Source organism: Elephas maximus, chromosome 8, assembly GCF_024166365.1.
Source record: "Elephas maximus indicus isolate mEleMax1 chromosome 8, mEleMax1 primary haplotype, whole genome shotgun sequence".
NCBI lineage: Eukaryota > Metazoa > Chordata > Mammalia > Proboscidea > Elephantidae > Elephas > Elephas maximus.
This window is the reverse complement of record NC_064826.1, coordinates 18,827,601-18,845,343: the sequence shown is the minus strand read 5'-3', so window position 1 is coordinate 18,845,343 and position 17,743 is coordinate 18,827,601. Positions and strand designations below refer to the sequence as shown.

Here is a 17,743-nt window from a genome sequence, read left to right as displayed (position 1 = left end):
ATCTGAAGTTGAGTATATCTTAAGACCCAGCAATTTCCCTCTAGTTAGATGCCCTATATGAACTCTGGTACATACACCAAGAGATACAGAAAGTAGCACAGAGTGACATTTTTTTCAATAGTGAAAACCTGTAAAAAATGTCATTGCCCGTCAATAGGAAAATGTATTAAAAACTGCAGTGTATTTATAAAATTGGATAGTATGCAAAAATGATGAGTCAAGGCCCCTCTTGGGGTGCCTGCGTCCAATAACGGGTTGATGCGAAGCTACAAAGGGCTAGCCCCTCACCCCAGCTCTAGACAATTCTGTAGAGCTATCCCACCTTCAGGAAGTCCCCAGGGAATGCAAAAGGTTCATGTGTTTGGCTACTAACTGAAAGATTGGCTGTTGAAATCCACCCAGAGGTGCCTCAGAAGAAAGGCTTGGAGATCTAGGCCATAGCCGCTGAAAACCCTATGGAGCGGCCCTACTCTGAAACACAGGGTCGCCATGAGTTGGAACCCACACACCAGAAATGGTTCGTCCTACCTTCAGTACTCCCTCTGGGATCCTCTGAGGCCTTTGTTGTGGCCATACTAGAGGCCAATGTCTTCTTCTGTCCAATCCTGCTTCCTTCCCTTTACAGGGAAAATCTCCTTACGGAACTTCCTGTATTTTAATCTCCTGCTCAGAGCCTGCTTCCTGGGCAACCTGACTTGCAAAAGATATAATTTAAATCTTGTTTTAAAATGTATACAATACTACTCTACATTGTAAAATAATACTATTTACGTGTGGGAATAGGGATGCATTCGGTAAAAGTATAAAAACATGCATGAGTATAATAAACACCAAATTCAGAACAGGGGTTACCTCTGAAAGGTAGACACGTTTGTGGAAGACTATACTGATGTTTTCATAACTGCATTCAGCTTTAATCCTTACACTGGGTATTTTATACATATCTATTGATTACTTTACGGCAGCCCTTACGCGTCCTTTGCGTATCTGGAATATTCCATCATTTTAAACAACAGCTTTCGAGGACCAGCTTGCCCCTGTATCAGCCATTCTCTGCCTTCTTTCTGCCACAATAAACAAGATGAATGGCATTCACATGGAAAACAGATTATCATGGGTGATCCCACATTTTGAAACCAAACGAATTTTGTGGTGGAAGGAAAGAAAATGGGGCTGTGGACTTCTTTTCTTTCTTCTTAAATGTGGCAAGCTTGAAAGTATTTACAAGTCTGTAACTCCTTATGGTGTACCAGAAGGAGTCTGTTGGCACAGTGGCCAAGCACTCAGCTGCCTAACCGAAGGGTCAGAGGTTCGAACCCATCAGGGGCTCCACAGGAGACAGATGTGGCAGTCTGCTTTCATAAAGATTTATGGCCTTGAAAACTCTATGGGGGCAGTTCTACTCTGTCCTACAGGGTCGCTATGAGTCCGAAGTGACTCACCGGCAACGGTTTATGGTGTACCCGTAATGATCACTCTGCACAGCTGGCCACACTGATAAAATAGAATTCTGCATAATTTCCACAGCAGTTCCACTTCTCTCTTTTCTGCTCAAGAAATCATCAGAATTCAAGTGAGTGACAGTGAAATTATAGGGATAACTTGGATTTTGCCAAATCTCACACATAGTGGCACCATCATTGAAACCAGGGCAGTGTGACACTAGGAGCCCTGGTGATGCAGACAGTTAAGTGCTCAGTCAACAGTTCGAACCCACCAGCCGCTCTGCTGGTGAAAGATGTGGCAGTCTGCTCCTGTAAAGATCACAGCCTTGGAAACCCTGTGGGGCAGTTCAACTTTGCCCTATAGGGTCGCTATTTGACTTGACAAAATTCGACTTGATGGCAACAGGTTTGGCTTGGTTTTTTGGTAGTGTGACACTGAACTTGAACAGTGGTTAATCACCACAAACAAACCTCAGTGAAAGCGTCTGAAAGTAGAATTCAGAGTAAAAGGAGATGCCTAAATTGTTCTTTTTAAATTCAAAACATTTTCCTATACAAAACGTGCTAAAGTACAATTATAATTATATAAAACACAATGTGTTTATGATCTTTGTATCATAATACTTGCAAATAAAGGGACTGCATGGAAAACCTAAATCAAAGAACGTTCACATGGAATTTTTGTATAACTGAGATAAAGCTGAATGTTTCCCTAAATGTATTAGAATAATTCCACAGCTGCCAGCTTCACTCCGCTTAACTCTGATCTTGATTTCAAATTTTAAAAGTGCACTTATACTAACATTAGCTCTAGGTCCCTAGGGTTTCTGTCCACAGAAACAATGCTTTTCCTTGGCCCCGCCCAAACTTTTGAGCTAGGTATGACAGCAAATCACATAAAATGATCCCGAAGCTGAAAAGTGGGGTGGAGTGGGGTGGGGATGGAGGGGTGAGGAGTAGGGGGGACCTGTAGAGAGGAGACAGGATGAAAAGATTAAAACATTTCTAACTTACTCATTTGGGGCAAACAAGGTTTTGTACAAATCTAAGGCATCAAGCACAAACAGTCCAATTAATCTTTAACTAGAATTAATTATTCAGGACCACTACTGAGGAACTAAACTTCAGGTTCTGTACTTGATGCAAAAGATTTATAGACAAAGTCGCAAAAAAAGGGAAGAAAACAAAATAAATGAAAATCCTCAGATACAAGCAAAAAAGGGTGCTGACTGGAAATGAAATCTACAGCAATCTACGTCAGATGGCGTTCACATCCTAACTCAAAACCAAATGAAACCCACTGCCATCGAGTCGATTCCGTCTCACAGCAACCCTATAGGACAGAGTAGAACTGCCCCATAGAGTTTCCACGGAGTGCCTGGTGGATGTGAACTGCCGACTTTTATGGTTAGCAGCTGCAGCTCTTAACCACTATGCCACCAGGGTTTCCATTCACATCCTAGAGGCATTTTATTCATAGTCTCTTCCTTTTCACCACTGTTCCCAGTACCTCTTCTCCTTGACACTATCAAAATCTGTTTCCCTTTCAAATTTTTCCCAGTATCCACTCATTTCTCAGTTTTCAGCCATATCTTAGGAACTTAGACTTCAGCTTAGGGATAACAAAGGCACGCCCTCTTGTGGTACAAAAGGAAATTGCCTGTTTATGTCGGTATCCAAGCCCAAGAAGTCGTTTCTGTGTTTCACAGCACAAAAGGGAAAATAATAAGAGCTATCATTCACTGTGGTTATTTATGTCCATATCAGGCACTACAAACAGTATCTCCCTGAAACTCTCACAATAACTCTACGCAGCAGGTACTTTACTGTCTTCATTTTATACCTGAGGAAACAGCCTAAAAACCAAAACCTGTTGCCATGGAGTCGATTAGCACTCACAGTGACCTTAAGACACAGGAGAACTAGAATTGCCTCACAGAGCTTCCAAGGGGCGGCTGGTGGATTTGAACTGCTGACTTTTTGGTTAGCAGCCGCGCTCTTAAACAGCCTAAATGAGGTGAATCAACTTACTTCCTCCTCAAGGTATCTCAACTAGCAGAACTGAGATTCGAGCTCAGAGCAGTCATATTCCAACGCCGTGTCCCTTGTGACTAACGCCTCATCAATGACATGATCTGTTCATCCTGCTCTTTTTGTTGCCAGATTTCTAAGAATCCATGAAAGCAGCTACTGGCCACATATTACTAAAAGATTAAGTCTAAAGCAATAGGTATAGCCTAATGTTAGCTTCTGTAACTTTGACATAGTTTCAAAATAACTGTTTAGGTAGTATTTTCAGTTTATTATAATATGTTCATGGTCATTAACAAAACAGGAAAGCAAGTAACGGACAAATTTTCATAAGAAGGGAGTTATTTTCCAAATTATTTCTTTAATGTTCTCTGTAAGTATATAAACATAATTTTTATTTTTCATGGATCTAGTTGTTACCAAAAGTACTCCTTTCAAAAGAAGGGCAAAAGAGAAATAATTAGAATTTCTAAAGCATCAATTGTCACCCTCAGCTGATTTACATGGAAAATGGAAAAACAGAGAATTTACGCTTCATGTTAATGGCAGGTCATAAAACTTTAAAACCTGTTGATTTCCAAACACCTTTATTATGAATCTACATTATGAATTTATATGATTCAAAGTACCTCCTCACAGGGTTGTTTGAAAATTGAATGAGTTAATACAGAAAGGATTGATTAGTCTTCTTTGTATCAAAATCTTAGCTAGGCCATTTTTTAACTCTGTCTTTATAAATGGTAAAAGTATGGAGGCAAAAGATCAAGAGGAATGAAATAATAAAAAAGAACTACTGAATTCTTAAATGGAATAGATTTTCATGTACAAGAATTTTTCCACTTCTGTAAATGCCTGGAAGCATTCAACAGTGATCTCACCTGTCCAGGTGGGATAGACCATAGCCCTTGATGCTATGCAACCACAGACTGCTAGGACCATGTCAGCTATTACTTCCCTCCCTCGTGTTCCATATTCCTCCTTCCCAAATCTGAACAATATGTCAAAGAGAATCATCTTTCCATTCCAACCAAGTGTATGCAAATAGCTGTCACTACCCTGATAAAACATCCAAAATGAGCTCTTGGTTTCAAAAATCACCAGGCTAAACAGACAAAACCCCTGAGCATCTTGTATTCCCTGCCTCAATGAATGATACCACCACTTGTTGAGATGGACAAGGCAAAAACATGAACTACATCCTTGTTGCCCTTTTCTCCTATATTCTCCATATTCCACCAGTCACAAGGTCCAGACACTCCCACTTACTGAACCTCTTGACTCTATTCTCTCTTCTTTAAACCCAATACCATAGATTTAGATGAAGTCCCCACAGTTTTCTCCCAACCTGGATAACAGCCAAGTCCTAGTCAACTTTCAAAATTCAGCTCTCTTCCATCCCCCTCCTCCAAGGCATTCTCCAACCCCTCTCTGTATAAGCCCTTCCTTCCCGCTGAGGCAGGTTAGGTACCAGCCTTCCTCCCCACTCCCCACTCCCTACTCCCTAGCCCTTTATGGCTGAGTAATACTCAACTGTACCAATATACTACATTTTGGCTGAATAATACTCAACTGTACCAATATACCACATTTTGTTTATCCGTTGATGATGGATAGTACTGTGTTTAGTTTTTCTCTGCTATGAACATTTGTTTGGTTTTTGGTTGGGCACAATTTTGTTATAACTTTATTGAGGCACATATTTAAAGTATACAATTTGATGAATTTTGAGATATGTATACACCCAGGAAACCAACACACATAATCATATGTCACACCCTAAATTTTCACTGTGTCCTTCCTTTTGTAGTCCTTCCCCCGCCCCCATGCCATCCTTAGGCAACTACTGATCTGCCCTCTGTCATGACCTATTAGTTTGAGTAATTTAGAATTTCACATAATTTCACATACAGTTTGTACTCTTTTGTTGGGGGGTCTGGCTTCCTTCATTCAGCATTATTATTTTAAGATTCATATACACTGTTATGTATATCAATAGTCCATTCATTTTTCACTGCTGAGTAGCACTCCATTGTATGGATATACCATTAATTATACTGCAAATCACAAATAAACCTGCTATGAGCATTGTGTGAACAAAAGTCTGGATATATGCTGCCATTTCTCCTGACAGCATAAAATTGCTGGGTCATATGGTCAGTGTAAATTTAACTTTATAACAAACTGCCAAACTGTCTTCCAATGAGGTTGCACGATTTTAATCCTCTGTTGATTTTTTGTTTGTTTGTTTTTGCTATATTTTTGAGGGTTTCTTGTTTGTTTGGTTAGTTGTTGTTGTTTTGGTAGTTTCTCTAGAGGGATTATAATATGCATCTTTAACTTATCGCAACCTATTTCAGGTTGGTACTGACTTCATTGTGGTAAAAGCAGAAACTGTACACCAGTATAGCTCCATGTCCTCTCTTCCCCTCCATGCTACTTTCATATGTATTGTATCTGCATAAGTCATAAATCCAACAATACAGTGGTAAACTTGTTTTAAACAATCTTTTTTTTAACTGAAAGGAGAAAAGAGAAACAAAATATATCTAGCTCTTTATGTGCACTCATGTATTCACATGGAGTCCCTGGGTGGTGTAAAACAGCTCATGTGCTCGGCTGCTAATCAAAAGGCTGGAGGCTCAATGGGCTTTCCTGAGAATCCCCCAGACATGCAAACTTTAGCAGCCAGCCATGGATGTATGGAGAGCTGATCTCAGTCCTTGTATGGCTCTCTCGTTTCCAGGATCTCCCTGCTAAAATTCTGGCTGGTAGCCCCAAACTAGGACCACAACCTCAAGGTAGCAAGGCTATGGGCTTCCCCCTCTACTATGAATTGAGTATACCACTTTTAGTCAGCAAAGCTGTGGGTTTGCCACTCCCCAACTCCCCCCCAACCCCCCGCCACCTCAAATTCAGTCTACTACTACTTTGGTAAAACTACAAGCTGGTAAAACTATAGTTCTTACCATCTGAGATGGGGGATGGGAGGAATAGAAGAATTCCCAGAAAGAAGGCTGCAAACTCCCAGTCTTCTTACCAAAAGCTCTAGCTTCTCAAGAATGCCTTTCAATTTAGTGTCTGCCTTTTTTGGTTGATATTCAGTGCCCATAAATTACTGTATTTTATAATATTGTCAAGTTTTACACTCGTTTTATTGCAAATCACCATTAATTGCAGTGACCTTAGCTATCCATTTTCAATTTCTCAATGTCCTATAACAATTTCTTATGAAAATAAAGTATTACTATAAGTCCACTTCAGGTAGCAAATATAGAAATACTCTCCAAGTCCGATAAAAAATTTACCATCATAGTTTGAATATTTTCCATTAAGACAGTGGCTCTTCCACTCAGTGCCAACAAACCAATATTATGTTAAAGTACCAAAATGGAGAAGTTCAATATCATCAGTCAGAACAATGCCAAGAGCCGACTGTGGAACAGATTACCAATTGCTCCTATGTGAGCTCAAGTTGAAGATGAAGAAAATTAAAACAGGTCCATGAGAGCCAAAGTACAACCTTGAGTATATCACCTGAATTTAGAGACCACCTTAAGCATAGATTTGACGCACGGAACACTAATGACCGAAGACCAAAGAAGTTGTGGAATGACATCAAAGACCTCATACATGAAAAAAGCAAAAGGTCATTAAAAAGACAGGAAAGAAAAGATAAAAGACCAAAACAGATATCAGAAGAGACTCTGAAACTTGCTCTTGAACGGAGAGTAGCTAAAGTAAATGGAAAAAAATGATGAAGTAAAAGAGCTGAACAGAAGATTTCAAGACAAAGGAAAGTATTATAATGAAACGTGCAAAGGCCTGAAGTTGGAAAAGCAAAAGGGAAGAACACACTCGAAATTTCTCAAGCTGAAAAAACAGAAGAAAAAATTCAAGCCTTGAGTTGTAATACTAAATAATTTTATGGGCAAAATAATGAATGATGTAGGCATCAAAAGAAGATGAAAGAAATACACAAAGTCACTGTACCAAAAAGAATTGGTTAGTGTTCAACCATTTCGGGAGGTAGCATATGATCAGGAACCAATGGTACTGAAGGAAAAAGCCCAAGCTGCACTGAAGGCATTGGTGAAAAGCAAGGCTCCAGGCATTGACGGAATACCAATTGAGATATTTAACAAAGAGATGCAACACTGGACGTGCTCACTTGTCTATGCCAAGAAATTTGGAAGACAGTTACTTGGCCAGCTGACTGGAAGAGATCCATATTTGTGCCCATTCCAAAGAAAGGTGATCCAAGAGAAAGTGGAAATTACTGAACAATATCATTAATATTACACACAAGTAAAATTTTGCTGACTATAATTCAAAAATAGTTGCAGCAGTACATCGATTGGGAACTGCCAAAAATTCAAGCCAGATTCAACAGAGGATGTGGAACAAGGGATATCCATTGTTGATATCAGATGGATCTTGGCTGAAAGCAAATACCAGAAGCAAATACCAATACCAGAAAGATGTTTACCTGTGTTTTATTGACTATGCGAAGGCATTTGACTGTGTGGATCAGAACAAATTATGGATAACATTGCAAAGAATGGGAATTCCAGAACACTTAATTGTGCTCATGCAGAATCTGTATATACATCAAGAAGCAGTGATTGCAACAGAACAAGGGGATCCTGCATGGTTTAAAATCAGGAAAGGTGTGTGTCAGGGTTGTATCCTTTTGCCATATTTATTCAATCTGTATGCTGAGCAAATAATCTAAGAAGCTGGAGTATAAGGAGAAGAATGGGGCATCAGGGTTGGAGAAAGATTTATTAACAACCCGTGTTATGCAGATGATACAACCCTGCTTGCTAAAAGTGAAGAGGACTTGAAACACTTAATGATTAAGATCAAAGACTATAGTTTTCAGTATGTATTACACCTCAACATTAAAAAAAAAATTCTCATAACTGGACAATATGCAACATCATGATAAATGGAGAAAAGACTCAAGTTGTCAAGGGTTTCATTTCACTTGGATCTACAATCAGCGTCCATGGAAGCAGTTGTCAAGAAATCAAAAGATGTACTGCGTTGAGTAAAATCTGGTACAAAAGACCTCTTCAAAGTGTTGAAAAGCAAAGATGTCACCTTGAGGACCAAAGTGTGCCTGACCGAAGCCATTGTATTTTCAATTGTCTCATATACATGTGAAAGCTGGACAATGAATAAGGAAGACCGAAGAAGAATTGATGGTGTTGGTAAAGAATACTGAATATACCATGGACTGCCAGAAGAACAAACAAATCTGTCTTGGAAGAAGTACAGCAGAATGCTCCTTAGAAGCAAGGATGACAAGACTTGGTCTCATGTACTTTGGATGTATTATTAGGAGGGACCAGTCCCTGAAGAAGGACATCATGCTTGGTAAAGTAGAGGGTCAAAGAAAAAGAGGAAGACGCTCAACAAGATGTACTCACACAGAGGCTGCAACAATGGGCTCAAACATAGCAACTACTGTGAGGATGACGTACGACCGGGCAGTGTTTTGTCCCGTTGCACACAGGGTCACTACGAGTCAGAACCAACTTGAGGGCACCTAATGACAACAATCAAAATATCCAGATGTTTGGTAATTTTGAGGCTCCTAGGGGATAAACTGGCTCACTACTTGGACCTCAGTCATGGTTCCTGACTACAAATCTCTATGATGGTCCCAATATGACAGATTCTGTGGCATCATTAATAAAGCTTGACATGGGCAAAAAAGCAAATTCTTGCAGATTCTATTAGTACAATTATGTATTATGATTATTCTCAACCCAGATTTTGTCACATTTTACCTTTTCTCCAGTTATTCCAAATACTGCCACAAAATCCTCAAGCCTAACTTACTTTTAGCACCATTATTTCATATTTATAGAATGCTTTATAGTTGACTAATAAGCTCTTTCACCTCGTCTCTCGTGATCCTCACAAAAACCTCACATCGTAGGTAGAGCAAATACTATCCTCATTTTATACCTGTTGGAACTGAAATCAGAGGGATTAAGTGTTCCACATAGCTAGTAAGTAAATCAGACCCAAAGTCCAGTTACTCTGGTTATGTTTCATTTTGTGGCCTTGGGCATGTCTCTGCCTCAATTTCTTCAAATTCTTTGGTAACCTCCTTAAAAGTAAGGAAAATAAATTAGCCCCAAACACTAGCTTTATAGCTTTATCAACACTTTAAGGTAAATAGATCTATTTTTACATTTGTTGCCTTAAAAATAATAGTTATCTGAAGTGTGAATGCAGACACTGAGCAAGAAATGAAGCCAAATTTCATAACAGTTGCAAAAGAAACCTTTAATATAATCAATGTCAGCCTACACACACACACAAACTTCTCTCTTTATAAAACACAATTCTATGAAATCCCCTTAGGAGGGAATACTAACCCACACAAACACACACACACAAAGTGGTGGACTTAAATGTCACAAATTTGGTGGATGATTTCAGAAAAATAATAAGAAAATCTCCCTAATACATGCATTGGTAGAGACATGTTATAATTTCTCTCATCTTAAAAAAAATAAAATAAACTATAAATAAAAACTTCCTTGGTCCGTCTTGACTTCACAGTTCCTCAAAAGAGGGTCTATTCTCACTGTTTCTAATTCATTTCCTCCAGTTTTCCCATGACATTATTCCAACCTAGCTTTCTTCTCGCCATTTCACTGAAACTGCTCTTGTCAGGGTCACGCATGATCACCTCATTGTTAAATCCAATGATTCATTTCCAGCTCACTTCTTACCTAACCCATCAGCAGCATCTGGCAAGCCCACTATTCCCACTTTGCTGAAACACTTCATTCCCTTGCATCTAGAATACCACATCTTCCACCTGGTCATCTGTTTCTCAACCTCCCTTGTTGATGCCATCTCATCTACTGACCTCTAAATTATTAGCATAATCCAGAGCTCTGGTCCGAGACCTCTCCTCCTTTCCCTCAACTGTCACTCCCTTGGCAATTTCAACCCCTCTTATGGCTTTACAAAACAGTTAGATGGTAGTGACTTCAAATCTGCATCGGTAATTTGACCTCTCACTGAAGTCCAGACTCTGCCTACTGGACATTACCATGTAGATGTCCAAAGAGTCATTCAAACTTAATCAATGTGTCCCAGACTGAGCTCCTGGTTCTGCCCTAAATCTGCTTCTCCTACAGTCCTCCCCATCTCAGCAAAAGCCAACTCCATTCTTCAGTTGTTCGGGTAGAAAATTTTGGAGTCATCCTTGAGTCCTCTCACATCCCACAACTAATCTCACAACAATATATGACGGGGAGTCCATTACTTCTCACCGCCTCCCTCGTTTGTGGTCTAAGGCACCATCAGCTCTCTCCTGGTTCACTGCAATAAACTTGGATCAAATCAGGTCTCTCTGGTTCTACCCTGCACATCCCCCCACACAGAAAATTCTAACCACAGCAGCTTCAACAGAAGACTGTGTTGCTCCTGTCCTCAAAACCTGATTCCGTTTCATTTCTCTCAAAACCGAAATCCCATAGAAGCCTTAGGGGGCAGTGAGTTTATGTTAATGGAGGGGGGGAACGACTTGGAAAAAGAGGATGAGAATGGTGGTACAACTTGAAGTTACCAAATGTTACTAAATTGTACGTGGAGAAATGTTCTGCCGTGTATATTCACAACAACAAAACCAAAATAAATTATTAAAAAACAAAAACATCTGATAAAGTCCAATACCCATTCCTGATAAAAACTCTCAGTAACATAGGAATAGGAGGGAAATTCCTCAACATAATAAAGGGCATCTATGTAAAACCAATAGCCAACATCATTTTCAATGGAGAGAGGATAAAAAACATTCCCCCTGAGAATACAGACACAAGACAAGGATGACCTTTATCATCACTCCTATTTAACAATATGCTGGAAGTCCTAGCTAGAGCAATAAGGTAAGAAAAAAGAAATAAAGAGCATTTCAAATTGGTAAGGAAGAAGTGAAACTATCCCTAGTCTCAGATGATATGATACTATACATAAAGAACTCTAAAGACTCCACAAGAAAACTACTGGAACTAATAGAAAGATTCAGCAGAGTGGCAAGATAAAAGATAAAAAAAGATAAACATACAAAAATCAGTTGGATTCCTATACGCCAATAAAGAGAATGAAGAAAAGGAAATTAGAAAAATAATACCATTTATAATAAAAAAAAAAATAATAACTTAGGAATAAATCTAACCAGGGACAAAAACACCAATACAAAGAAAATTACAAAACACTACTGCAAGAAACCAAGACACTGACATAAATGGAAAAATATACCATGTTCATGGATAAGTAGACTCAACATTGTGAAAAAGTCAATCCTACCCAAATTGATCTACAGATATAATGCAATCCCTATCCAATAACCAACAACAATCTTTTATGAGACAGAAAAACTAATCGTTAACTCCATATGGAAAGGAAAGAGGCCCCAGGTAAGTGAAGCACTACTGAAGAAGAACAAAGTAGGAGGCCTTACCATATCTGACCTCAGAACCTAATATACAGCTACAGTAGTCAAAACAGCCTGGTACTGGTAGAATGACAGGCACATTGACCAATGGAACAGAATTGAGAACCCAGATGTAAACCCACCCACCTATGGTCACCTGGTCTTCAACAAAGGTCCAAAGTCCATTAAATGAGGGGAAAAAAAAAAAAAAAACATTGCTGTTGAGTCAATTCTGACTCATAGCGACCCTACAGGACAGAGCAGAATTGCCCCACAGGGTTTCCAAGGAGCCCTGGTGGATTTGAACTGCTGACCTTTTGGCTAGCAGCTGTAGCACTTAACCACTATGCCACCAGGGTTTCCATAATGAGGAAAAGACAGTCTTTTCAATAAATGGTGGTGGCAAAACTGGATGTCCATCTTAAAAAAAAATGGAACAGGACCTGTACCTCACACCATAAACAAAAGCTCATTCAAAATGGATCAACGACCTAAAGATCATGGAAGAAAAAATAGAGTCAATATTAGGGCATAAATAGAATACAAACCCTAACTATACAAAAACACCATAAATTCATTAACTGGGATCTTCAAGTCTTCCCCAAAAGAGCAGAAAGAGAACCTACAAAGTGGGAAAAATTTTTGCCTATGACATATCCAACAAAGGTCTGATCTCTAAAATCTGCAAGATATTCCAACACCTCAACAACAAAAAGACAAATAACCCAATTAAAAATGGAGAAAGGATATGGACAGACACTTCACCAAAGAAAACATTTAGGCAGCTAATAGACATATGAGGAAATGCTAGCTATCGTTAGCTATTACAGAATGAAAATCAAAACTACAATAAGATACCATCTCACCCCAACATTACTGGCACTAATCAAAAAACTAGAAAATAATAAATGTTGAAGAGGTTGCAGGGAAATTGGAACTTTTATGCACTGCTGGTAGGAATGTAAAACGGTACAACCACTATGGAAAACGATATGGTGCCTCCTTAAAAAGCTAGAAATAGAAATACCACATGATCCAGCAATTCTACCCTTAAGAATATATCCTGGAGAGATAAGAGCTGTCACGCAAATAGACATATATGCTCATCCATGTTCACTGCTGCATTATTCACAATAGCAAAAAGATGAAAACAACCTAAGTGCCCATTTACAGATGAATGGATAAACAAATTATGGTACATAAAGAACAACGATGAATCTGCAAAATATCTCACATCATGGATGAATCTGGAGGGCATTATGTTCGGTGAACTAAGTCAATCATGAAAGGACAAATACTGTATGAGACCACTATTATAAAAACTTAAGGAAAGGTTTACACAAAGAAAGAAACAATCTTTGATGGTTATGAGGTGGGGAGTGGGGAGGAAAAATTAGATAGAAAATAAGTGTTAACTCTGGAGAAGGGAAAGACAGTACATGATATAGGAAAAGTTAACACAACTTGGCCAAGGCAAAGTCCTAGAAGTTTCATATATACATATATACATCCACTTCCTAAGGGACTGAGTTACTGGACCGAGGGCTGGGGACCATGGTCTCAGGAGATATCTAGTTCAATTGGCATAACATAGTTTATAAAGAAAATGTTCCACATTCGACTTTGGTGAGTAGAGTCTTGGGTCTTAAAAGCCTGCAAGTGGCCATCTAATATACATCTACTGGTCCCATTCCATTCAGAGCAAAGAAGAATGAAGGAAACCAAAGACACAAGAGAAGTATTAGTCCAAAAGACTGATGGATCACAAGTACCACAGCCTCCACTAGCCTGAGCTCAGAAATACTAGAGGGATCACAATAGACAGTCCTGGACAGAGTGGGAGAAAAATGTAGAACAAAACTGAAATTGACACACACAAAAAAAGGACCAGACTTACTGGTCTGACAGAGACTTGAGAAACCCCGACAGTGTGGCCCCTGGATGCCCTTTAACTAATAACTGAAGTCACTCCCGAAGAAGTTCACCCTTCAGCCAAAGATTAAAAAAAAAAAAAAGATAAGACAGGTCTATAAAACAAACAGTGGAGCCCTGGTGGTGCAGTGATTAAGAGCTCGGCTGCTAACGAAAAGGTCAGCAGTTCAAATCCACCAGCACTCCTTGGAAACCCTATGGGGCAGTTCTACTCTGTCTTAAGGGGTTGCTATGAGTTGCAATCAACTCGATGGCAACAGGTTTGTTTTTGTTTTTGTTTTTTTTTAATAAAACAAACAATAACACTTCGTAATTCAGTCATGTATATGAGACTAAATGAGCACACTTGCCCAAAAACAAAGACGAGAAGGTAGGAAGGGACAGGAAAAATGGACGGATGGTGACAGGGAACCCAGAGTGGAGAAAGGGAGAGTGTTGACACATCGCAGGTGGGCAGCCAATGTCACAAAGCAATTTGTATATTAATTGTTTAACAAGAAACCAGTTTGTTCTGTAAACTTTCACCTAAAGCACAATTAAAAAACAAAAACCCTTCCAATCACTGCTGCTCACATGCTGTGACCCCCATTATCATTCACCTCCTCCTCTCTCTTCATTCATTCCAGTCACCTAGCCTCCTCCTGACCTTCAAACAAGTCAGGTGCTCCTGCCTCAGGGCCTTTGCATTTATTGTCCCCTCTGCCTAGAACGTTCTTCCCCCAGGCAGCTACAGGGCAGGGCTCTCTCCCTCACACCTCCTTCAAATCTTCACTCAAATATCATCTTCTCATTGAGGCCTTTCCTGACCACCCTATTTATAACTGAACTCTCCCTGGAGTCCCCTGTGGAGCGGTACTACTCCGTCCTATGAGACAGAATCGACTCAGTGGCAACGGGTTTGGTTTGCTTTGGTGTAGTCCTTTTGCCTGACTTGTACTTCTCCGCAGCACTTATTACCTCTTTATACACTATATATTTTACTTACTTATTTGTATTTAATTGTTTTTTCCCCACTAGAATGTTAACGCCATCCAGGCAGGGAGTTTTGTTCGTTTTGTTCACTGCTATGTCACTAGGGCCTACTGTCCGGTACATGGTAAGTACTCAATAAATATTTGATGAGTCAAAGGATCATATTCTTAAAACAATCTAGATCTATATTAATTTATCTACACATAGAAGGTTCTAGGCCTACAGAATGCTGAGTAATGGACGACCAAGAATGCTAATCGTGTACGATGACATAGACCAGCTCTGTCCAACAAAAATATAACGTAAGCCAAAGTGATTTAAAAAGTTTTAGCAGTCACATTAAAAAAGTTAAAGAAAATAGGTGAAAATCATTTTAGTAATAGTATGTTTTATTTAACATACCTATACTCAAAAAAATTATCAACATGTTAATTCATACAAAAATCATAAATAAAATATTTTATAGGTTTTTTTTTCATACTATTTTGAAATGTGGTAATCTCAAGTGCTAATAGCTACATGTGGCCAGCGGCTACCATACTGGACAGTACAGATAGAGACCAAAATCAAATAACCTCACTGTTGGCAAAGAATACCGAATATACCACAGACTGCCAGAAAGAACAAACAAATCTATCTCGGAAGAAATACAGCCAGAATGGTCATTAGAAGTGAGGGTGGCAAGACTTGGTCTCAAATATTTTGGACATGTTATCAGGAGGCAACAGTCCCTGAAAAAGGACATTATGCTTGGTAAAGAAGAGGGTCAGTAAAAAAGAGGAAGATTCTCAACGAGACGGACTGACACAGTGGCTGCAACAATAGGCTCAAGGATAACAAGGACTGTGAGGATGGCGCAAGACTGGGGAGGTTTTGTTCTGTGGTGCATAGGGTCGCTATGAGTCAGAACCAACTTCACAGCACCTAACAACAGCAACGCTGCGGTGGAGGAACGTCTTGTCGATTTACTCATTGGTTTTAACTTAATATTCCAAAACAAGGCCCTAGTACATCCTTTTGGCTTCCTAGTTTTGTCAAATCAGTTTCAATGGGTATTGCAAGAGGAATAATAGCTTTCATTTAGAGAAGTAATTTATACCAAGATAACTGACTCAACTTCTTTTTTTTTTTTTTAATGTACTTTAGATGAAGGTTTATAGAACAAATTAGTTTCTCATTAAACAGTACACATATTGTTTTATGACACTGGTTAATAATCTCATGACATGTCAACACTCACCCTTCCTGACCTTGGGTTCCCTATCACCAGCTTTCCTGTCCCCTCCTGCCCTCCAGTCCTGGGCCCTGGGCTGTTGTGCCCTTTAGTCTTCTTTTGTTTTATGGGCCTATCTATTCTTTGGCTGAAGTGTGAACCTGCACAGTAACTTCATTACTGAGCTAAAAGGGTGTCTGGGGGCCATACTCTCAGGGTTTCTCCAGTCTCCGTCAGGCCCATAAGTCTGGTCTTTTTTTGTGAGTTAGAATTTTGTTCTACGTTTTTCTCCAGCTCTGTCGGGGACCCTCTGTTGTGAACCCTGTCAGAGCAGTCGGTGGTGGTAGCCTGGCACCATCTAGTTGTACTGGACTCAGTCTGATGGAGGCTGTAGCTGACTCAACTCTAAATCTCATTCAGATGTTCTGACTAGAAAGAATAAATGCCTTTCTCTATTTTCTTTGATTAAAAAAAAAAGTTAAATCCCCAGAGATTCTGTGATCTTATCTACATCAGGGAGGGGGCCATTATTTTCAAATAGAACTATTAAAATTCCATTACTAAAAAATTCAGAATTTATTTCAAATTAACCAAAATGTGTCCTGCATTAAGACAATTTTTGTATAGATACAGTTGCATTTAAGAAATGCACAGTAATTGTCTTGTATTTTTCCACTTCAGCATATAAAAGAGAAATAAAGCACTGAAGATAACACTCCTAAAGTTTTAATATATGCATTGAAATTCTCTTTATGTTCCTACAATACTAAAGCATTATGCAAGGAAATGTTTTCATTAGCTTTTTTTTTTTTATCATCAGGGTATTCATTTCTTCCAGAATCCCATTATTTATAAACATTCACTTATGACAATTATCATAATAATTGCCACCATTATTCAATAGCAAAATTTAAAGAATCCAATTAAAATGCATAATATTTTGCAACTGCAAAGATATATATATATTTTTTTAAAACTGTAAAATGAAACATAGCAACATCTACTTACTCAGATGTCCCAGGGTCTTATCAATCATCTCTGTGAACTGGCAGGTCGGAGCTTAGATCAGCGAGGCAGAGACACTCCAGATGGCAAAATATTCCAATTCTTCTAACCCTGACAAGCTTTAATAAAATGCCTGTGTGAGAAAGAAAGCTGGAGTTACAAACCAAGAGAGAACTCTCTTGAGTGGATTGTCTAGATAGGGAATAACCTGTTTCCCTTTTTTTTTTAGTGAGGGCTCAGGCCAAGTTAATTCATAGCCTTGTAGTTGTGGGTGACCTGATATAGCAATACTTGGTATTACAACTGCCTTTCTGTTTTCAGAAATCTCTCTGGGGAGAAGCTTGAACGGGCATAATCAAATACACATCCTGTACTATAATGTGAGCACTTTTTTTACCAGTATGACCCTTCAACCAGTAGAGAGCCTCCATCTTTAATTAGATATTTTATCATCCAGACCAAGACACTCTCCCAAAGGCACTTCTCAGCTGATAGCTAAGTGTTCTTGACTTCTCTTTCACGAGCAACCTCGCCTTCCAAGAGTTCCATGATACTCACAGGCTGGAAACCAGCCCGCACACAGTTCTACTTCTAATCCCAGACTCCGAGTCTCTGCGTGGTTCTCAGTAGGCTCTGTTAAGAGTATTTGATCAATGCATATCTTTACGTGTACAAAACCAA

The 17,743-nt window shown here is 39.2% G+C and overlaps 1 long non-coding RNA gene across 1 annotated transcript in view; it reads right to left on the bottom strand.

Moving 5' to 3' along the window:
* LOC126081414 (uncharacterized) overlaps positions 1 to 17,056 on the bottom strand; it is a 177,342-nt gene extending 160,286 nt beyond the window's left edge. Inside the window, exons 1-2 of the long non-coding RNA XR_007518389.1 lie at positions 1,443 to 17,056; positions 529 to 690 (exon numbers count right to left, since the gene is read on the bottom strand). This is a non-coding gene — a long non-coding RNA (uncharacterized LOC126081414). The remainder of the gene's footprint in view (positions 1 to 528; positions 691 to 1,442) is intronic.
* Positions 17,057 to 17,743: the final 687 nt, after the last annotated feature.